Consider the following 24148-nt stretch of genomic DNA (forward strand, 5'->3'; position numbering starts at 1 on the left):
CCTTCATAGAAGTAATGGCATCTCTTTCAGTAGTTTGCATGCTCTCCTTTGCGTCAGTAGGACTAGCTGGTAGAATTAGGGTTTGCTAGGGTTTGCGTTTCTTTTTGGCTTTCGGTTTCTTTTTGCAATTAGATTAGATTCCTTCGAGTTAGCTTTCATCCATCAATTAAAAATATTCTTCTAAGAGCTCATAGAAGTTGGCTTAAGCTCCTAGTGGACTTGTGCCAACTGACCAAGTGACAGCTGCGGCAAGAGCTAGTACTTGTGCATACAGCACCGTCGCTTCCGAGTTTGTTACGAAATACCGGGTTGATAAAATTAAAGAAGGGAGTTCCAGGAGTTGTAGCATTATTGCTACAATACTAGAGCCCACCACAAGGAACCAAGCGCAAGACAGAGGTTTTTCTCCTTCATTCTTCTCTTATCTATCTTTCATAAAGGAAAACGAAAGTAGTTTTACTTTGTTTGTTTCTAAGGTAGCTATCACCCTTAGTGGGATTAGCAGTTCTGCATAGACACTTTTCCCTATAACACATGTCTTCTCCCAAGTAAATTTGAGAGGACATTTGGGGATATGGATATTTAAATTGGAATAAATGGAAGGAAACCATATCCTATCTAAATTTAAATTTGAGTAGGTAAGTTGGGAATTAAATAATAACAAAATTTATATTAGTAATAAATTTACAATTTCACAGGTATGTACTAATATTTCTTGATAATTATAAGTCAATATTTTAAGTTAATTTAACCACTTAGTAAAATTTGTATGATAATATTAAGTAGGGCATTACCGAAGCAGCAGGCCGAACAAGAAGAGTGCGACCCCGAGCGCAGTGGTAAGTCTCCTTCACCCCAAACATAGGAGGAGGAATCATTAAAGCAGGGCAGCGGTGGTCAGGAGGAACAGAGAACTCCCTTCCAGATAAAGAGATACAGGGATCAGCAAAAGAAAGGGTCGCGGAAGAAGTCAAATGTGACAAAGCCATCGCTGGATCCAATTACTTTGACATAAGGAGACCTTGATGAGATTTGAGACAAGGTGAACAATACCACTGTGGAACTGCTGCAGTAGTTCAAACAGCAACAACAGCAAGGGCTAAGTACCATCCAGAAGGATTTGCGTGAGATGCAGATTCAGACGAGTAGGATCTAGGTGAGCACAGGGCAGATAAGCACTCCATAAACAAGCTTGGCACCGGGATCCAGTCAGGCAGCAGAGATGGTTCGATCATTGGATCTCCGAGAAGTTGCGCTTCCAGATGGATCCTTGAGCACGCAAATGGTCGATGAAAAGGTCATCATAATTTCTCTAAAAAACATTGACCTCAACCTAGCCACGCTCCCTAATGAGTTCCTTCACACACTACAGGTAGGCGTGACAGCAGAGTTCAGAGCATGTGAACAACGCGCACTAAGCCTAATCATTGAATATAGGGTGAACAATGAGCATATGTTCATTGAAAAGACATAAGTGCTAAAGGAAAAGGATACAATATAGGTGCAGAGCGCTCAAATAGTGGCCATAGTAGCAGAAACATGCAGAACAGTGCTAGAGTTGCACATACCAGAGGAAGCATCATTGGAAGCGAAGGTCACAAAGCTTGTTGTGGGCATGTGCGACGCCAAGGCAGAGGTGGCTAGAGTCTTGTTTGAGCTGAACATGAAGATAACAGAATTGGAGCTTAAGTCGTAGCCTTCAACCTCGCCAAAGGTAAGGTAACAGTGCGAAGCCACTATTCCATATGGAGTCACGATGGTGGATATCGCAGTGGTAGACTGCACCACGCTATTTGAGTAGGCTATGGAAGTAGTGACGAGCCTGTACGAAGATACCACCCTACAGGTATTGAATACAGAATTCCTCAAGCTACAACAACAATATGATGAAGTAAGGGCGACGACGCACACCATTTCTACAGCACAACACCTCGCTAAGCTGGAGGATGATAAGTAACTACTTACACAGGTGGAAGTAGCACAAAAGAAAGAGGAGTCCTTGAGACCAGATTATGGCCTTGGTTGGATGAGGCCTACATCGTCTTCACCAATATCAAGAAAAATTGGCGAAATTGTAGAGTACACAGTAGAACATTCAGTAGGACAGTGCAGGACCAGCCATAGAGCAGCTGGTAATATAGATCAAGCAGGCAACCACGTAGAGCGCGACTAAAGTAGCAGTTGCACAAGTGGGGTTGGGGGATCTTCGCAGCAAGATCTTTGGGCCATCCGAGTGACTCGAGGGTGAGTCACGATCTTTTTGTTGGGGGGCTGTTGGGATGGGGTCCCCTAGGTCAATTTTAGGGCGAGAAGCCCAAGTTTTGTTATATACAATGTAAAGTCTCCACAAATTGTGGTCGTGGAGCACGTAGATAATTAAAGATTCAAAAAGGGTTTTTACCCTCTTTTATGTAAGTTAAGTTGGATTTTTGTAGATCTACCCATGGTTCGCTAACCATGGGATTGTACAAATAAGTGTGTCTTAGGGATGTCTAAGGAAGAGAAGAGATGATGAATATGAATGTAAAGGATCGATAGAAGGGAAGATCAAAGAAGTCTTAGGGAAGGAGGAAGGATCTATAGCTGTGTGTGTAGAGGCCTAGAGTAGAGTTCACAGCTGAGCGTGCAGACCCCTACAGTTGAGTGTGCAGGAAAGTCTTGAGTCTGTAAGTTGAACTGATTATCAATAAAGAAGATTACTACTAAAATTCCTGTGTTTAACCATTTACTTCTGGTGATGTCTGAATGCACTTTATGATGTGGTAAATAATGCTTGTATGAAATAATGATGTATTGATGCGTGACTTTACATGGTTTATATTTACATATGAATGCAATTGACATTAATTGTTTACGCGAAGATTATACTATTGCATGTTAAAGTTATCCAACACTTAAGTAGGTCTGAATAATTTTTGGGTTAAGAATAGTCTTGTATGCACGTAAGTGGTTGATTAGCTTGTTCAGGGTCCACAAAACCTAGTCATAGACCTTCACGGAGGTCTAGAGGCTAATTCAAGGAAGTTATATCAATAATCCTTAAAGGCTTATCAATCTGCGCGAAGGAAAATTTAGGCCATGAAGTGACATCACGCTAATCTCTGGGCGCAGAAACATGGTTCCATCATCCCCCCATACTACTCAGGTGAGACTTCAATATGTGCTCCACGTATTGATACCGAAAGGGCTAGTAGTGTAGGGATTTGTTTGGTGCAACTAACTCTGAACCTGGGTCAGGACCCACTAAGTCAACGGAAGTCTTAAACTATAGAGTGGAAACTTTATTTTTGGTGTTAGCTGGAAATAAATTTATCAGACAAGAAGGAAAACTATGGAAAATATAAATTCATAAATATGTGTGTGTGTGTGTTTTCAACGAAGTTCATATGTTTCATTGAAAAACTGTATGTATCATTAGGTAGATGTATATACATAGCTAGAATTTATTCTTTGTGTTATATTAATAAAATTATGTGTGTATATGCATACAAAGTTTTATGATTAAAAAACACAAAGAGAATAGTGAATAAAAGACTACAAATATTATAGAAATTGTTAACTTACAATTATGCTAGATTGACACTAGTGATAAACAAGAAAATAAATTTATATCATTTCTTGAAAAGAAATAAAAGTAAGAAAATTAAACAGTATTTGTTTTATAGTTATATTGTTTTTTGTTTTTGTCAATATAAAATCTCTATTTTAGTATGAGGAAAATACCAATTACAAAATGTTTCTCTACAACTCCCGTAACTTCACTTTGACTATATTTGTTAGATGGGAGAGCTGGGGTATGTAGAAAATATGTACATTGAACCATTATTTATGATAGGTTGAATATCCTTACATGCTAAAAGAAATACAAAAATGACAAACAAACTATGAGAATCCTATCAAGGAGGTCGCTAAGGAGGGTGCAAAGAGGCACAACAATCATGCATGTGAAATTCTATGAGTTGAGCTTTGGCCTCCAACTCATGCAGGAACTCATTCATCCAACATTGGGTCTGACGGATTTTGGACATACACTCCAAGATCTAATTCTAACTAAATTGGATATCATTCATGTATGTCGTGAACTCGCTCCCGTCCTCATACCTATGTTCCTTGAGGATCTCTATCTTGGCCTGGATTCCCCTCAGTTGCTATGCGATTGAGTCTAAAGTGACGGGCATAACCATGTAGCCCAAGGTCTGACCCTGATCTTGAGAAACCTCCCCCACATGTTCCATACTTACTGAATCCACCATCGATGAAATGAGGTTACCTTCATGATGGAATTCGTACCCTTGCTAACCACAACCTCTATGAGGTTATCCCCGATGGCGAGGCATGGTGGAAGTCACACTGCAATCTTGAACCTAAAACACAAATATGACCCCAAAGTCCCCAGAGACACCTCCCCCACGACCACAAATAGGTTACACTCGGACTGAAAAACAAAGCAAGGGTAAATTCACTATATCTCTATAAAACCCACAGAACACAATGGTGCCCATGGACTTGGCTTCCCCCAAGCAATTTCCCCACTCACTAAAACATAAATTAGAAGGAAACTTACATACCCACCCTGCAAAAATGGGAACATATAGCATTAAAATGCAAAACAGAGAGCATAGAGAGGTGAATTTCACTCCCAGACAAGACCCACCTAGTGCTAAGATCAATAGAGGGATGACCTTGGGACACTCTACATTTCCAAGAAACAAAGAGAGATAAAGCCCCCGAGAGACATATGAAAATATGCTCAAAAACCCCTAGTTACACCCCCATGTCCCCTAACTACAAAGGCCATGGGAAATTTCTGAAATAAGCCCAACCCTCCAGATTGAGTAACAACTATTCACCCAAAAACTCAAACCTGAAGAAACACACAATTTCCACTAGAAGCTCACCACCTTCAAAAAGAAAAATTCAAGACAAAACCATACCCAAATGTCTATATATACCTGAGATCCACCGAGCACCAGGTCGACAGAGGTTCTACTCTATTGGACAAAAACATATTTTCTAACGTCTAGTTCAAGTCTAAGAGGGAAGACTTTCAAACTAGACAATTGCATTCCAGGGTCCCAAATTAATGCCTTAGAGTTTTCCAAAACACAAGTTATTGCATCCGGGGTTGTCGCTGATCAGTGATGTCTATTTAGCTTCTAGGTCGAGCTCACATGGCCACCCTCATTCAAGCTCACCACCTTATAACCATTACTCATATCCCGCTTTACATCAACCTTTCCAATGAGCCTGAGAGACATAATAACTATAACTGCCATGTTTAGAAAGATTTGAGGACAATTGTCCTATCCCGTGATGCTTGTAGTTACTCAAAATATATATGTTTCATGCCAAGGGGGAAAGCCTCAAGGCCAGTTGACCTTCCATTTTAGCACCACCTTCAGGGGGCTATACTGAAAATTTTAAAACCAAAAGACTCCTCAAAAGAAGGAGATTGAAGACTATTTATATTCTCAAAATCACTACAGAGAAGTTTAAATTCAAAGACTCGTTTTACACAAAAACAGCATGTCGAGCGCTAGAGTTAACCCTTAGGAATTTAATACATGAACAATTGGGAAATATTTAACAATATACAAGGTAGACGGAAACTGTGTTTCCATAAAATTACAATATAGGTTCTTAGCCTTAGGTTATTACTTCCAGTTTAAATAAGAAAGCTCTTGAAAGAAATACATAACAATTAATAGATGTAATTGGAGTTAAATTAGTCTGTAAAGTTGTTTTCGAGCACAACAACCATGCTTAGGAAGAGTAGGAAACCAAAAGGTGGGAATCTCTGACCTGGTGGAAAGTTAAATAAATCGATTTAGATTCACGTCAAACATGGAAAAATTAAAGGAAACATTTCTTTGTCCAAATACAAATATATTACCTAGAATAAACAGATATAGTGTGAATGAAATATTGGGTCTAGAAGTATAAAAAATATATAATTTAGAAAGAAAAATAGGAAAGGTATTTTTGACTAAATTACCTTAGAAAGGTTATGGTTTCCACCATATTTCTTCTACCTTCATAGGATATAAATAGAGTTAATTCATGTCTTCTATGTAGAAGGAGTTTGTAAATGAACAAATATTTATATACAGAAAATTAAATAAGTCCAGTTCATTTATCATTATTTAAAAACCGATAGTACCAATATCAAAATTAAAAGATGTAAACCTTGGTCAATGAAATTTAAAAATTTTTAATTCAAAATGTTACAAGAGGGTTACTCTCATACATTCACCCTCAATCATGAGTAATAAGAAAAAATCACATGACTATAAACTAATAACTATGTCTTGAAGAAAACCAAAACCCTAAAAAAATAGAGCAAAAGAATAGAACCCTTTTTAGTGGTTTAATACCAAAATAAACCCATGTTGGGTCACAAAGAAAAATAAGAAACAATAGTGCTAATATGTATAACATAGGGTTACAAAATCCTTTTTACCTATAAAAATGGGTTTATATAATTTCTAAAAGACTAAGTCATTGAAAACAAGCTAAGGAAAATAAATAAAGGATACAAAACCCTTGTACTTTTTGTTGGTAATATTGCCATTGATTTCATTGATCACATTGGTGATAATTTATGTTTAGTGTGAAGTGCACATAAATGTTGAATGTTGAATGTTGAATTGGTGATAATTTATGCTTGAATGCAAAAGGCTAAAAGTGATGTGAAGTGCAAAGGATATGATATTAAATGTGAAGGTTGAACATTGTTAAAACGGGATATAAAATATTGACAAAAGCTAAAATATATATATTTCATTGAATAGAAAATGTAGATAATAATAATATGATTTGTCTCTTGTAATCATTGCTAATTGAGTTTTTTTAGTTCAACTCTATTTTATATTACAAATTCTTTTCATAACTGAAAATCAAGAGACAAGCATGTGAGAAGTTTTTGGAAGTCCAAGAGACAATTCTTAATTCCATATTCCTGCAAAGAATGCAAACAACCAATATGGATTTCTTATAAAGTATACAATGTGGAATGGAAACACAACTTTTTGAAGTGAAGAATTATTCATAATAAGATTGATGAGTAGCAACAGAAAAGGCACAACATTGAAAAGGAGAAGAAGTACAACAGTAGACTTGACAAAAAAATCGTGTATAAGGCAACCAACGTTTGTGACTTGATGTTGTGATTGAGATATTGTTTTCCCTTTCTATGTTTTAGCATGATAAAGAACAAATTGTAGCCTATTGAGGTAGGAGTCTCATGTGCGTTGTAGACTGTAGAAATTTGTGGGAGTATGAGCTTCCTTGAGGTAGGAACCTCTTGTAGGTTGGAGCCTACAAAAATATGATGTAATAAGGAGTAGTATCTTGCCTTCACATCACTTTCAGCCTAAAATTCGAGGTTTTCTCCATCCAGGGTTTCCACTTATATCTGATATCTTCATGTGTTGGTTCTTGAATGTTGTGTCAATGTTCTTGAATTCTTGATAAATATATCTGCAAATTTATCTCTCTAACACCTGCAAAAGGAATTCAATAATAATAGAGCACATACATAAACCATTAGCTGCATAAGAAGAAAATTAAGTTGAGAAAAATTAAAGATTTTAAATTACTGATTCACCCCTCATCTTAATAATTTCCAATCATAAATATCAATTGGTATCAGAGCAAGGTTCCTTCATTAGGAGTCTAACAATTGGAAGGAGGCCCTAAGTCAGTATAATGGGTAGTCAAGAAGGATGCTCAACAAATAAAGCCCCTTTATTTACTAGTACAAACTATGTCTTCTGGAAAGTGAGAATGAAGACATATTTAATGTCTCTAGGAGTAGAACTATGGGCTTCTATGATGGTGGGGTATGAAGAACCAAAGGAAACAACTAGCGAAAAAGATGGCAAAATGAATTTTATAGCTAATGAAAAAGCTATGAATGCACTTCTAAGTGGTCTATGTGAGTCTAAATTTATCCAAGTAATGCATTGTGCGACAACTAAAGCTATATGGGTTAAATTAGAAACTAGTCACGAAGGAGATAAAAAGGTAAATATGTCCAAATTACAAGTGTATAGAATGTAGTTTGAGACCCTAAAAATGAATGAAGATGAAGATATAGCAAAATTATTTTTAAGAGTTGATGAAGTCGTAAATATCATGATGGGTCTAGGAGAAATAATGAAAGAAAGTGTAATAGTTCAGAAAATAGTGAGGTCATTACATTCTAAATTCAATCCTAAAGTTTCATCTATAGAAGAGACAACAAACTTAAATACTTTAAACAAGGATCAACCACTTGGATCTTTGACAGCATATGAGATGAGAATTTGAAAAGGGAAGGCAGCCACTAGAGAGGCATTTTTCAAGGTAGACATGTTCATAGAAGAAAAGGAATGTTCATGTTCATGCTCTGATGAAGAAGAATCAAAATTTGTTAAAAAGTTGAAGAAAGGCATAGGTAAATATGAAAGAAAATTTTCATTTAAGTGTTTTGATTGTGAAAGAGTGGGGCATTATTCTTCAAAATGTCCTTATAAGAAAGAAGAAAATCAGCCTAAAGGGAAAGAGAAGAACAATTCTAATAAAATGCAGAAAGAGAGAATATTTAAAACAAAAAAATTATGTGCTCAAGAAGATAACAGTGTATCTGAAAGTGCTAATGGCTCCTCTAGTGAAGATGGAACCAGTGAATTCATGTTGATGGCCTTGGGAGAACTTGAAAAATATTTCCAAGAATATGAAGAAGAAGATGAAGGTGAGGTAGACCTTGAGGGGGAGTTTATTAGTGCCCTAGATAAAATAGAAAGGCTTAAACTAAAGAATAGAAAGCAAAAAGAGATCTTATTGAAAAAGAATAATCAAATTCAAAGACATTATCACGTTGAAAGTCAAACTTAAAAAAGAAAAGAAGGTGGAAGACATTTTGATGCAACAAATAAAAGAGATAACCCAAGAGTGTGAAAGACTGGAAGAAGAGGTGGTAAGTTTGAAGAAGAAGCTAGAAATGGCTCAAACTGAACTAAACATGAATATTTAGTAGATAAAAGGGTCTGAAAAACTAGGAGTGATATTAAGTGCTCAGAGGTATCCACTCATAAACATTAGGTTAGGCTATGAAGGAGAATCCAGTAAATCCAAAGCATGGGATAAAGGAACAATCACCTTTATAATAGAATCTAGGGGAGAGAATGATAACTCACATCAATTTGAGAATAAAATTTTGAGCAACACTTCAACATTAAATGAAAAAATGCAAAGAAACATTGCCATAAAAGTAAAAAAGGAAAAAGGAATAGACAATAAAACAACAATCTATCAAAAACCATACTTCTTCAAGAGATAGGATTATCAAATGTCAAGATGGTTATATTCTCAAACAACATCCACTACGCGGAACAAATATTTTTTTATGGGTATTTTTATTACTGTAAAAAATTTGGACATAATTCCATCGATTGTAGAGCTTATGTTAGAACAATTTATTTGGGAAATTCTAAGAGAAGAAAGACTAGATTCACAAACATTAAAAAAACATGAATCTAGATAAAAATTCATTTTCTCCTCACCTTGATATCACTGAATGTTTCTATTGTCACAACTTTGGGCACAAGGCATATGAACGTCAGCTTAAATACAATAGATTAACATCTAATAATAATTATAGAACAAATGGATGCATGAAATGGAGAAATAAGGAAGAAGAAAAGAAACCTAATAAGTGTGACCTAGTTTTGTATGCTCAAGATCAAAATAATAAATGGTACGTATATAGTGGCTACTCTAGACATATGATAGGAGGTAAAAGCAAGTTTTTTTCCCTGGATGAAAATAAAATTGGAAATGTCACGTCTAGCAATGATGAAGAAGGAAGAATTAGAGGAAAGGGTATAGTCAGTCTGAATAATGCAAGAGGAGAGGCTCGTGATGTATTGTTTGTATATGGTCTAAAACATAATTTGTTGAGTGTAATTCAAATGTGTGAGAAAGGTTGTGATGTTATCTTTAGAGATCAAGACTATAAAATTAGGTCAACATCTACAAGGAAGACTTTGGCTAAAGGATTTTGAACAGAGAATAATGTATATATCTCGAAGGAAGAGATAAAAAAATGTTACATCAATAATCAAGATGAATCCTGACTATGGCATAGGAGATTGGGGCATCTCAATTTTGATCACATCATCAGATTAGTAAGAAGAGAACAATTAGAGATCTACCAACATTAAAGAAGCCTCAAAACAATATGTGCAAGTCATGTTAAATGGGTAAACAAATGAAAATGTCATTCAAAGTCAAAGATAAACTATCAAGTAGTAAGCCTTTACAGCTAGTTCACATGGATTTGTATGGGCCTTCCAGAACAGAAGCACCAGGAGGAGAAAAATATTTTATGCTGATAATTGATTTCTATTCTAGATTGACATGGGTGGAATTCCTCATAAATAAGTCATAAGCAGTTGAGAAGTTCAAAATATTCAAGGCACTAGCAGAAAAATGAACAGGGTGTAAGATAAAGTGCATAAGGTCAGATGAAGGAGGTGAATTTACATCAGATGAGTTTTCAGACTTGTGTAATGAATTTGTCATAAAACGACAGTACACTATTGTAGACACACTACAATAGAATGGCTTTGTGGAGAGATATAACATATTTGTTCTGCAAATGGACAAAGCCATGATGCAAGAAAGAAACATTCCTCAAACATATTGGGCAAAAGTGGTGCATACAGCGGTACATATTTTCAATAAGGCACATCTCAAACCAAGTGTGATAAGACACCTTATGAACAATGACATAGGAAACCAAAATAAATCAATCATTTAAAAGTATTTGGGAGTAAATGTTATATCAAAAATAATGATGAAAGGGTAGGAAAGTTTGATGCTCGATTAGACGAAGGAATATTTTTGTGATATTCATCAAAAAGTAAGGGATATAGGTGCTATAATAAGAGGTTGCATAATATTGTGGAATGCATAGATGTAAAGTTTAATGAAGAACTATCTGATAAGAACAAAAGCACAGGTTTTATTAATCCTTCAGATCATCACCATCATGACAATAAATAGAATGAAGTAGAAGATGAATACTTAGAAGATACAGAGATTCATTGAAAAGAACCCCTGAGACACAAACAAAAGAATCATCCTGAAAATCAAATTATTGGAGATAAAGGTGAAGGAGTACAAACAAAGAAGCAACTAGCAGAAAATCTGAGCAATTTCATATTGCTATGATGTCACAGATAGAACCAAAGAACTTTGATGAGGCAAGTAAATTAAAAACTTGTATAGATGCTATGAATGAGGAGTTATACCAAATTGAGAAGAAAAATACTTTGGAACTAACACCAAGACCTATCGGAAAAAATGTCATTGGCACAAAATGGGTATTCAAAAATAAGATGAATGAATAGGTTCAAGTTGTTAGAAACAAATTTATACTAGTGTGTAAGGGTTACTCACAAGTAAGAGGTCTTGATTATGAAGAGGCTTTTGCACTAGTCACAAGACTGAAGGCAATCAGGATGTTTTTGGCCTTTGCGTGGTAAAATGATTTCAAGGTATACCATATGGACATGAAGTCTTCTCTCCTAAATGACAATCTTGAGGAAGAAGTCTATATGGAAAAACATGAAGGTTTTTCACTATTGGATAAACCTAACTATGTTTGTAGGCTAAAGAAAGAACTATATCATCTTAAACAAGCACCACATGCATGGTACTCTAGACAGGACAAGTACCTTCAAAAAAAGGGTATTAAGAGAGGAGGATTTGATAGTAACTTGTAAATAATGGTTGATGGAGATGAATTACTGATTGTGGTTGTGTATGTGGATGATATTATGTTAGGCAACAGTAAATAGCATCTAGTAAAATGTTTTGCTAGAGAGATGAAGTTTGATTTAGAAATGTTAATGATTCGAGAACTTAACTTTCAACTAGGAATTAAAATCCTAGAAAAGGCTGGAGTCATATTCATTTCTTAAGAGAAATATCTAATAGATATGCTAAAAAGGTTCCAAATGGAAGACTATAAACCTATTTCAACCCCCATGACAACTGGATGCAAGTTATGTGCAAATGATGAACCGCCTGATGTGGATCAAAAAATTTACAAATCTATGCTAGGAAGTCTACTATACCTAATAGCTTCTAGAGTATATATAATGTTAGCAGTTGGATTAATAGCAAGATATCAATCAACACATAAAAATAGTCATATTTTAGCAGTCAAGAGGATATTCAGATACTTAAAAGGAACTACGTACTATGCTCTATGCTATCCAAAAGGGACAAACTTTACATTGACATCATACACAGATGCAAATTGGGCCAGTTTTGTAGATGACAAAAAAGGTACAAGTGGTGGTGCATTCTACCTAATAGAAGCTTTGCTTGCATGGTTAAGCAAGAAAAAAGCATTAGTTTCTCTATCTACAACAAAATATGAATACATAGCAGTTGCATCTTGTTGCACACAAGTGTTTTGGATGAAATAGATAATGCATGATATGAAGGAAAATTTTAGTGAACCTATATCTATCAAATTGATCTAAAATCACCCGTAAATGACCTCAGAGAATTGATGAAGTTATTACAGGCTCCTGTGTTGGGGGTGTGCCTATGTTATTTTATGCAACGGATCGATAAGATTGCGAAATACACAGACACTGAATAGTAAGAGAACACAGTAAGCAAACACATAAAACACAAAAAGTTTAATAAGGAGTTCACCCAATCCTCCTAGGCTACGTCTCCTGGTCCAACCTTCAGTGGTGGCCTTTCTATTATGTCTTAAAAGCAAAGATTTTACAATGATTAGCTCAATTTGAGTCTCACTTAATAGATGATGATCAGTAGGATTGTACTTGGATCCCCCAAGTCTCTAGAGTACACAGACTCTCCTTACTGAATCTCGACCTTAACTGGTTGCAGTGGTATGAGTCCGCTTTTGTACTCAATACCTGACAGGTATACATAGAAGAGTTGCTTGAACCTCTCAAGCCTTCTCTGGAGTTCACAGACTCTCAGACTCTCTCTGTCTCTATTTGCTCGATGATGCCTTTGCTTTGCAGGTCAGCTCGACTTCTCTGTTCTCTTCAAATTTTTCTTCTCTCACTTTTTGCCTTCTCTTTTTTTTGCTCCCTTTACTCTCTATCTCTTCGTGGCTTAAAGCCAATCTGTTCCCTGACTACTTGTTTCCTCTTCCTGGCTCTCTAGATCTCCTGCCTCTATCCGCTTGAATTCCCCTGCTCTGTGTCATCATCAGGGTGTAACGCTTCACAGAGAGGTGGCCATCTGTTTTCTCACGAACTGAGTGATAGTTCTCTTTGAACAGTTGTTATTTCCGTTGCTCCAAGATTGCCCGCGAAACTGATTCCTCTGCCAACTCATCGGTCATGCCAGACCTCAAATCTCATATGACTCAGCGTATTTCCCCTTAGAATCCGGTCATCCATCGGATCATTTCTCCACTATTGATATGGAGCCTCTAGATCCTATGGTCTCTATCCATATCAAGTGGGTAAGTAGCATGACTTTTACACGTCCAATGTGAGCGGTTTTTCTCTCTCATCTGCCAAACGCATGTCACCCAATGTATGGCATTGGGCGGGACTCGATCGAACCCGCTTACCGCTTGAAGCCCTTCTGATATCCTGCCGGTTTTAGCACGGGACCCGCCTTCTAACGGAATCAACGATTTCTGTACGATTTTATCCTTTCCTCATGACCGAGCACTTGGGGCTTTCCTTCACTGAGGGGGACGCCCTGCGATATGCGATTAGCGCTTGATTTGACCTCCCATTTGTCAATTTGTGCCAGCGCACGGCCACCATGGGCCAACAGTCTGCGCGCTTTGACCGAGGTCCTCGTTGTTTTGTGTTGACCACAAATTGCCATTGTTTAGAGTTTATTTCTGATAAGCTCGACATCCATAAGACTTTGAAGTTTGACATAATTTGAAAGAGTCATGAAAACTTAGAGAATGTTTAAGGATCCAATTCGGATCACAAATGCAACAATATAAGTGCAATAATAATTTCTAAAAATCATGTGCTTCATTCAAAGACTAAACATATACCTATAAATTACCACTTTCTCATAGAACAAGTGGCTGAGAAAACAATGAAGATGGAGTACATACCTTCAAAAGAATAAATAGAAGATATATTTACAAATCCTCTTGCTAGGGAACTATTTGAATATCATAGAAACAAATTAGGGATAGTTCTTGCTGATTCTTCTCACTAATGTGACTTCAATCAGAGAACCTAAAACATTATAGAAAATATGAAATTAAGTGTACAATATAAGGGGGAGATTACATGAACGGGAAGGAGTAAATAAGAGGAACAAGAAACAAATGATTATGTCAAAAATTTGAAGTAATCAATAAGAAACAAGAAAACCAAACCATTCTTCTTCATGAGCAAGCAACATCAATCAGGATCATCATTCAAAAGTTCATTCTTTAATGCAAAATTTTGTGACAAAAAAGGGGTACATATGTATGTATCCTATATAAAAACATGTAAATAAATATTCTTAAATGTATATAGTCATGTTAGACATTTGCATATCTAGTCAGATCATGTTGAAAGATGAGTCTAGCTCATTGTATATTGGTATCATCAAAATTTTCTCAAAATTCTTTAGCTTCTGATTAATCTAAATATATATATAGAATGCGTCAATATAAATTATGATGACTCATGTATTTAGCTTACAATTTTTCTATGAAGTAAGAAAAATCACTGCCATCAAGTCTAAAGGGGTGGATTCTATACATCTATTTGTTTTGTTACTAGTAGCCCTCATCATAATGTATCATGAGGTCATCATCTAAACCAAAAAGGGCATAGTATATAATTAGATAATCAAGTACAACACTGGTGTAAGGGATCATTGTATGCATATATTCTCCATGATTGTAAAAAATGCTATTGAAGAAGACTGCTAAATGGGTTCTACAATTAGAAGGCCAACATGTGATTAAAGCCATCAAATAATTAATATACATTTCTACATTCCATTGCATCACAAGGATTTCTCTAAATCCTTCAGTGTCGTTACTATGAACACAAAGTTTTGAATGTTATTTACAAAATGAAAAAAGTGTATTCAACATTAATAAAATAAATCCCTTGAAAAGCATAGACAACATAGTTGAAGAGAATACATTTTATATCAAATGAAGATCCAAAATCTCATAAGGATTTGAGTGTAGAATCAAGGAGCTTTTAACTACTCTAAATCTAAACATTTAAATTCAAAGAGACATTCTCTTGATATGCAGATATGCTAAAAACCTTAAACCAAGTTTAAAGCAAGGAGACTTGCAAAAGAAGAATTTGCTTCATTAAGAGAAAGCATTTTTTCATGTCTTTGTATACAAGTCTTGTAGAAAATAAGGCTCATCTATCTCATAATAAGTAAATGGAGAGTCATTTATCTGCAGTCACTACTTTTCAAAGGTAACTAATACCAGGAAAATTTCGAGCATTAAATCATAAATAAAAAGTAACATTGAAAAAAATTGAGTAACTCCATACATTAGAAAGCTTAAAAAATGAAGTATAACCCTAAAACATCAAGAGTATTGAGAGCTTAAGCAAGCACTTAAGTGAAGGAAATGGAAGCCCAAAGAGAATTCAACACTCCAAATAATTCCTATATGTAATGAAAAGAATGAATGCTTGTATGAAAGGTAATGCAAAGAAGAGTAAAGAATATGTGGTGAGGGATAAATTGGTATCAGAGCCAAAGGTATTGATTTCGAACCAAACTTGTCTTGTGCTTAGGGAGATTGTTAGGAATTGGATAATCCAAAGCCCTTTGTGTTTCACAACATGGATTAACCACCTCTAGTGGATCAGTTAACTCCATTTACTAACACCAGTGGCTTTTGGTGTAATCACAATCATGATTCCAACAAGTGGTATTAGAACAAAAATGACAAAAGATAAAGGGACACATAAGATAGACAATGAATAATCTGCATATAAATCCATTGGGCATTGGGCAGGGCTGGTTACGATGTTAATTGGCTAACTCTATACATTGAGGAAATTTGCAGCAAATTAATTATTAATGCATGGAATTAATACATAGGTTTAATACATGCATCCATTAACATTTAATACTTTTTCCAACAACCAACATTTAATACATTCATTGCTAGTTTTTGATATAATTAATATTGAAGGGTTTCCAAATTATTGGTTGCATTTTTTTAGTGGGGTAGTTTTAAAATCCATGGAGCAGCATTATCTTCCTAGGAGAGAGTTAAAATCTCTTGGAGAAACATTAAATTCCCTGTCTAAGGCATCAATTATTATTCTGCACAAAGTAATCGATGCCAAATCGACTTTATCTTTAATGAAACGATATCCTATTTTCTATGAGAAAATGAGGCGATACTCTTTAATGAAGGCATATCTTATATTCTATATGTAATACCCTATATTAAGACATATCCTATATTTTTAATTGATGCTAAATCACCTTCCTATGTACGACTAGTGAAGCTACGATATGGCGTCAATAGTTGGATCCAAGTGTAGAAGTAATCAAACAAGTCTTATGGGAGCAATGTACATAGGAAGGGAGCAAAACAAAAGGTATAAACCAGCGTATGGGAGCAACGTACATATTAAGGAAGAAACACATTCCCTTTGAAACAGCAGCTTAGACTTGCGAATCAAAGGCAGCGTAGACATATTTCCTTTGGAGCAGTGTTATTGGTGATTTGGCGTTGAGTTGTTTTTTTATTTAATTAGGATTTTGTGCCCTAGTAGTGTCAAAGTAGCAAGGGAAATACAAATCCTCAATTCAATGAAACTACATGAACAATGGTAATTTATTATTGTGTCGTGGATAAATTGCATTGGAGCAACGTTGTCTCTTCTGTATTGAATGGTGTGGCTGGAGTAAGTTTATCATTAATCAATTACCCAACGCTAATGAAATTTTCCAAGCACTAAATTATAGAGCAACGTAATAATTTATGGAACATCAATACGATATCCACAACAGCATTGGGACAGTGTTCGGAAAAACAAATTTAATGTAACTTTTACAGCAACATTAGTATTATCGTTGTTTTTTTTTTTTTACAACGGTGTTGGTGTTAATAGTTGGCAGTGTTAATAATATATTGGAAACATTTCACTGGAAATGTTATTAATACACGGTTTACAATACGATGTAATATTAATGCCTCCAACATCATTTCAAATGCCTCCAGCGTTATATACATACAGGTCTCTAACATTTAAAAATTCCTCCAACGACATTTACAAATTCCTCCAACGTTATTACAAATGCCTCCAACATTATATGAATACATTCCTCTAGTATTTAATACACACATGCCTCCAGCGTTGTGACAAATTCCTCCAACGTTATACATATAAATGCCTCCAATGTTATAGCATTATTACAGTGATGCTCCAATGTTTAATGCATACATGCTCCAACATTAATATACAAATGCTCCAGCTTTAATATTTATGCCCCAATGTTAACATATGCTCCAGCGTTAATATGGAGCCTCTTGTGATGTCGATAACTTGCAGCATTGATATTGCGTCGGTATTGCAAACCTTTTGGTATGGCAGCGTTGAATTAATTGTTCTAGGGGCGTTACCAGCAGCGTTGGATATACAAGCAACATTGATATTAAAATTACAAGCAACATTAATACCAACTTATTATTTATTTCTTTCGAACAACAAATTATCTCTCTTGCAAAAAGTCTATCACACTCTTATGTGTTAAATATTATGGAGCAACCTATTTATTTGGAGCAACATATTATCTCTCTAGACTTGCTAAAAGTTTATTTGGAGCAGCTTATTATTTCTCTTGGTTATTATTTGAAGTAATATTCATATATTGGACAACATTGGTATCTCTATTGGAGAGTAGCAAACGAAAAATATTTTAATATATTGCAATGGTATTATATGTATATTGCAATGTGTTCATATAGTCATACATGTTCATATATTTGTATATTTCAAGAAATATGGCAGTTTTTTCAACATATTGCATTTGAAGAGTTTACAATTTGGAGTAGTGTTCACAATGTTAATTGGAGAAAATTTTGCAAGTAGAGAACACCTTATTGTCCAACATTAACAATGCATTAATACTTGGCACTAATAATGGATATGATTTTATGGATTGAGGCCTTGAGTGCTTTTATGAATTACCCTTGTTAGTCTTAAAACCCCTTGCCATTGATGTCAAAGGGGGAGGTAACACAGGTATTTTTTCTAGAGGCAGAGGTATAAACAAAGGTATTTCTGGACAAGCAAGATAAGGAATTGTTGTGTTTCCATCAATGCCAAAGGGGGAGAATGTTGGTAATATTGACATTGATGTCATTGATCACATTGGTGATAATTTATGTTGAATGTGAAGTGGACAAGAATGTTGAATGCTGAATGTTGAATCGGTGATAATTTATTCTTGAACGGGTGATGTGAAATAAAAAAGCTATGATATTAAATATGAAAGTTGAACATTGTTAAAATGGGACATAAAATATTGAAACAAAAGTTGAAATATATATGTTTCATTGAACAAAAAATGTAGATAATACAAATCTGATTTGTCTCTTGTAATCATTACTGATTGATCTATTTTAGTTAATCTCTATTTTATATTTCAAATTATTTTCAAAACTCAAAATGAAGAGACAACCTTGTGATCAGTTTTTGGAAGTCCAAGAGACAATGATTCATTTCATATTCCCACAAAGAATACAAACAACCAATATTGCTTGCTTATAAAATATACAATATGGAATAGAAACAAAACTTTTTGAAGTGAAAAAGTCTACATAAGAAGATTAATAAGCATTAGCAAAAATGGAACAAAGTTGAAAATGAGAAGCAGTGAAGCAGTAGACTTGACAACATACAACATAATTGTATATAAGGTAACCAACATTTGTGATTTGATGTTGTCATTGATAGATTTTTGTCACTTTCTATGTTGTAGCATGATAAATAACATGTTGTAGCCTATTGAGGTAGGAGCCTCTTTGTAGCCTGCAGAAAATTTGTATCTGGTGTCTTCATGTGTTAGTTCTTGAATGTTCTTGAATTCCTGATAAATATTTCTGCAAATTTATCTCTTTAACACCTGCAAAAGGAATTCAATAATAATAAAGCACATACATAAACCATTCACTACATCCGAAGAAAATTAACATAAATATTTTAAATTACCAATTCACCTCTCTCAATAATTTCCAAACATAAATATTTTAAATTACTATTTCACCTCTCTCAATAATTTCCAAACATAAATATCACTTTTGTTTACCTTCCAACAAAGAAAATAATCGTGGTAAAGAGATATAAAACTACGAATGGGCTATAAACCACTCTTATCTATTAATTAAGAATTTGAAACATTTTTTTATTTATTATAATTCACTCAAATGTGATATAACTGAAGTGAGTTTTTCACGGAGTTGTTGGCGTAGAAAAAGAAAAGAGCTAACTATTTAATAAGTATTAAAGTGTGATGCAATTCCATGGACGTCAACCAAACGCTAGAATATTTGCAAAGAAATCCTTTGAAACAAAGTAAAATATCACACTTAAGTTCAAAACCATACAAAAGAAATCCTTAGAAACAAAGTAAAATATCACACTTAAGTTCAAAACCATACAAATGTTAAACAAACTTCCAGGGAAGACATTTGAAAATGAAAAGAATCATATATAACAGAGTATACACTTACCTTTGTTAGAGAGTCAAACAAATTCGATTACAATTAGTAATTGGAGGTTCAAGCGACTCGGTGTTACGAAAAATTGAGAAAAGAAGCAATAAAACTCTCCATACCGGTAGGGTTTCAGGGGAAATGAATTTTTTTCTGGAGCAACCAGTTCTTAGAACGTTGTGATGAAAAAAAATGAATGGTCAGTGTTATGGGAATGGTTTTTGTGTGACTGTTAAAAACTAAAAATCATCTCATCCATTGTTTTTGAGAGAATACCTTTCAACCGTTGATGTGGTAGGTCAATTTGACCATTTGTGGATCCAACATGGGCTAGCACATGTACGCCTAAAAATATCTGGAAATCACTACACATAATGTGCCATCAGAATTACAATATAATCATTGCCAAGAGACTATAGGATATAAATATACATAATACCAAAGAATAAAATCGAATTGCGAGACTTTATATTGGATTGATACTATAATCATTAAAAAAGAATATCTATAGCTATATGGCAAGTTTGAATGCCATAAAGTCAATGCATAAGAATAGATAGGGAGATCTCTAAGAGGTCAAAACAATAATCTTTATATTTGGGGTTGATAATGTTATCAATATAAATATAATGATATCCATGACATAAGTTTAAGAGATTGGTGAAAATGAAATACACCAATTGAGAATATTGATGGATAAGGAATCATACGTTCATCTTTGGGATCATTAAAAAAAATATGTTATGTATTATCGATGATCTATTAGGAAAAATCTATTGGAGTCTAAGACAAGAAATTAAACTCGGGACCAACATATTTAACATGTATAATATATTTTGTAAGAAGCATTACTCATTCTTATTACTCATTCTTGTTCATATAGATTATTCTATGGAGAAAAGTGACGTGAGAAAATAAATTTATAGGGAGAACTTTGTACTTTTAACAAAATACCTAAAAAGGTATTTTAAGAAACTAACAATGCAATAACGGAAACGATTCTATTATTAAAGTGAAATATATATGTTGGTAGAATAAACTTTATCACATATAACAAATAGTAAGAGGAAAATGTATATGTATATCTATATATATCACCTTTACAGTGATTATTTAAAAAAAAAAATATTAGATATGGTAAGGTATAAAAAAAAATGGTTTCAAAGTTATAGGTTACATCATGGGGCCTTTTAAGGGTTTTGAAATAAGACAATTATATATGTTATGATTAGATTGTTAAAAGAACTATTAGAAAAATATTTGATGTATCGTAGAATAATTCATTGGGAAAATTTCCATAGGATCACCTAGAGGTGGTGAAGAACATGATAATGAATTAGGAATGATGGGCGGAGGAACCAGTATTGTAGAAAATCAAGAATCTGAGTTACTACAAGTAGTACATAGCTTGAAGGGAGACTTATAAGATGCAAATTAAAATCAAGAATGTTTGTCCAAAGCTAAGGAAGAACAAGAGGAAATTAATTGTTATCTATTGAGGAATTGGAAGAACACAAAGTTAATAATAAAAACAATAGAAACTCATAAAAAGAGAGTTGTGGGTGAGACAATAGACACAATAGATTCTCTAACATCTAGTGGCAGTGAATAGTTGGAAATAATTAATTCCTACTTGTCTATGGTTGTAATTTTCTAATTGAGGAGTTTGTTCCTACATAATAGGAATAAGCTATAATATAGTTTCTCCTAGTTTAGTGTGTGGTTGAGAGAATCTCTCAACCACACTACTGTACGTCTAAGATAGCATTCCTATTTTGAGACTATTGATTGTATAAATATGTGTGTAATTTTGAGTGACTGCAATTTTATCTTGGTATCAGAGCCCGTGAGGGCCTGGCCCCTCCTGGGCTTGGCCCTTCCTGGGCATAGGATTTAAGATTTGTTTGTCCATTTTTTAGTCCTGCCATGTAGAAGGAGAGATGCCCCGAGTTGGAGAAAACACCTGGTGTGGCTGCTGGGAGCATCGTGTTGTTGTCAAATCTCGGTTGCCTTGATGAGCCATCTACACAGGTTGAGTGATGCATCTCGTAGGAGGATGCAACAGCTCCACGAACGGATCCCGCAGTCTCCGTTGCCCTCGTCTGATCTCTGCGGGAGCCGATCATGGAAGTGCAGAGAAGCGGAGGTGATCTGTGGCAGTATAGTGGAATAGATACGAGCTGCAGGAGGAGAGAATTTGTTTCCGGTTGAAATGACTCGAGTCGAATGATGGGGCGGTAGACTGCCAAAGTTTGATCGCTGAAGAAGAAGCTGCTTGGAGTGGCCTAAGACTATTGTGGTGAATCTGATGTGATTGCGGGAGATCTTGGATACACATCCCTGGATGTGTGGCTGTGTGAGAACCCGCGTAATCCTGTGGGTGAATGGCGATGTGAAGCGGCCTCTATTGTGTAAGGAACATGGGAAAGAGTACTACAGAAGAAGTCATAAAAAGGGCAAGGGCAAGAGTTCCGAAGCCTTCCAAGGAAGCGTTGCAACTGCTCTATTTTGTACTGCGGTTGTCGCAATGGGGCCCTTGCAGTTCGGCTTCTGTAATGGATACTCGTCCCCTAGTGAGGATGGAATTATCAGTGACCTCAGCCTTTCTCTCTCACAGTATTCTGTGTTCGGCTCGCTATCAAATGTAGGAGCAATGGTGGGTGCCATAGTCAGTGGGCAAATTGCCGATTTCATCGGGCGTAAAGGGGCTTTGATAGTGGCTGTGATTCCAAATATTATTGGTTGGGTTACAATCTCTGTTGCAAAGGATGCTTCATTCCTGTATTTAGGGAGGTTACTGACAGGCTTTGGAGTGGGAGTCATTTCCTTCACTGTCCCTGTTTACATAGCAGAGATAGCTCCCAAACACTTGCGAGGTGGCCTTGGTGCAGCCAATCAGCTTTCTGTGACGAACGGACTCCGCAGTCCCCTGAGAAGAGAGAGGAAGCCCGCTGCTTCTGGCAGAAAGGTTGACTGATTTCTCTTGCTTTCGGGCTCATTGAAACCTGTCCCTCTTTAATGGAGTGCCCTCGATCTGAAGTGTGATTGGGTCATTTGATTTACTTGATCAACTCAAGGTTTTGGCAAGGAGGCCATCTTGGGATACAGAGGGCCCGCACCGTGCCCAGTGGCGATGGAGAAGAGAACACTTTGCCGACTCTTTGGGATGCCCTTCCCTCCATAGTCGTCGTGGGAGGACAGAGTTTCCGGAAATACTCTGTGTTGGAGAGCATCGTTGGAAGGGATTTTTTACCATGTGAATTATTCAATTTTATATGGGCTTGGGCCTTGGGCCTTCCCAGTCCAAGGGAGTTGGAGAATGAATAAATTCTCTGTAAGTGTTGTGTTTTCTTTCCATCATGTTGTCTGACGAATATCGGCTGCACTTGACAACTTAGAAGAAAATATCTATTCATGGTCTATGAGCGAGGCATCATTAAGGAGATACATGCTACATGCTAAAAATAGATGTGTCCATGAATCGATCGAAATATCTGCAATTAGATATTAGAGTTATCATGGTTGGAAATACATTTGTTCCAAAAAGGGAATTTCTATTTCTGCCAAGAAAATGGGCGAGGAAATGGTAACAACCATTCATGGCCACAGAGTGCTCGAGATCCCTTCTTCAAGATTCAAAAACGTGGTCAATTCGGTTAATACTGCCAAGTATGGGAAGAAGTGGGTTAGGACCAGGACCATTATCGATAACTTTATTCCTAAATGGAATGAGCAGTATACATGGGAAGTTTTTGATCCGTGCACTGTGATCACAATTGGAGTTTTTGATAATTGTCATTTTCATGGTGGCGATAGTGATGACAAGGCTTCCAAGGATGCGAAGGCTAGAGAGGTGGTCAACCAAACAGCGGCAACAATCTTCTCGGCCTTCGGGGATCCAATACTGTGGTGGTCTGCGAACCCGATGGGGGTGTGCCCCATTCACGCAGGCGATGATTTTTTTTCTGGTTTAAATCTGGGCGCCGAGGGAGGCAATCCGCTTTATGATGGATCGTGGAGGGGATCGTATCTGTTATTTTATCTGCTATGTTCAATTTCCTCAGATATTTGAGGGAATAGATCCCGGTGATTGGTGCGAGATTGTCTGCTCAAACTCAGTCAGAAGAGAGGCATCGCACGTGTGACAGCGTTGTCCACGTGGAGTTTGACTGAATCTCTAGCAAGACAGCTCGATGTGCTGCATGGGGGTCGGATCTGCTGGTGTGCTGCGTGAACCATGGAGATCGTTGGCGAATCTTCTGCTGCTAGATCACTTATACGGTTAAATTTTATGAGACGATTTCACAGCAGGTCGATTCGATTGCTCAACAATACAATATGACTGAATTGGTGCAGTCTTTCAAGCATTTTGTGATCAAATCCAAGCCCAACGAGACTTCAACCACTTCGGCGCTGGCGATA

The 24148-nt window shown here is 35.9% G+C and overlaps 1 pseudogene; it reads left to right on the top strand.

The window, feature by feature from the left end:
- The first annotated feature begins 22253 nt into the window (after positions 1 to 22253).
- Positions 22254 to 22703, top strand: LOC149221433 (sugar transporter ERD6-like 6 pseudogene; annotated as a pseudogene).
- Positions 22704 to 24148: the final 1445 nt, after the last annotated feature.

This window comes from Pinus tabuliformis, chromosome Q (genome assembly GCF_031772625.1).
Source record: "Pinus tabuliformis cultivar Carrire ecotype Pingquan chromosome Q, CPIR1, whole genome shotgun sequence".
Lineage (NCBI taxonomy): Eukaryota > Viridiplantae > Streptophyta > Pinopsida > Pinales > Pinaceae > Pinus > Pinus tabuliformis.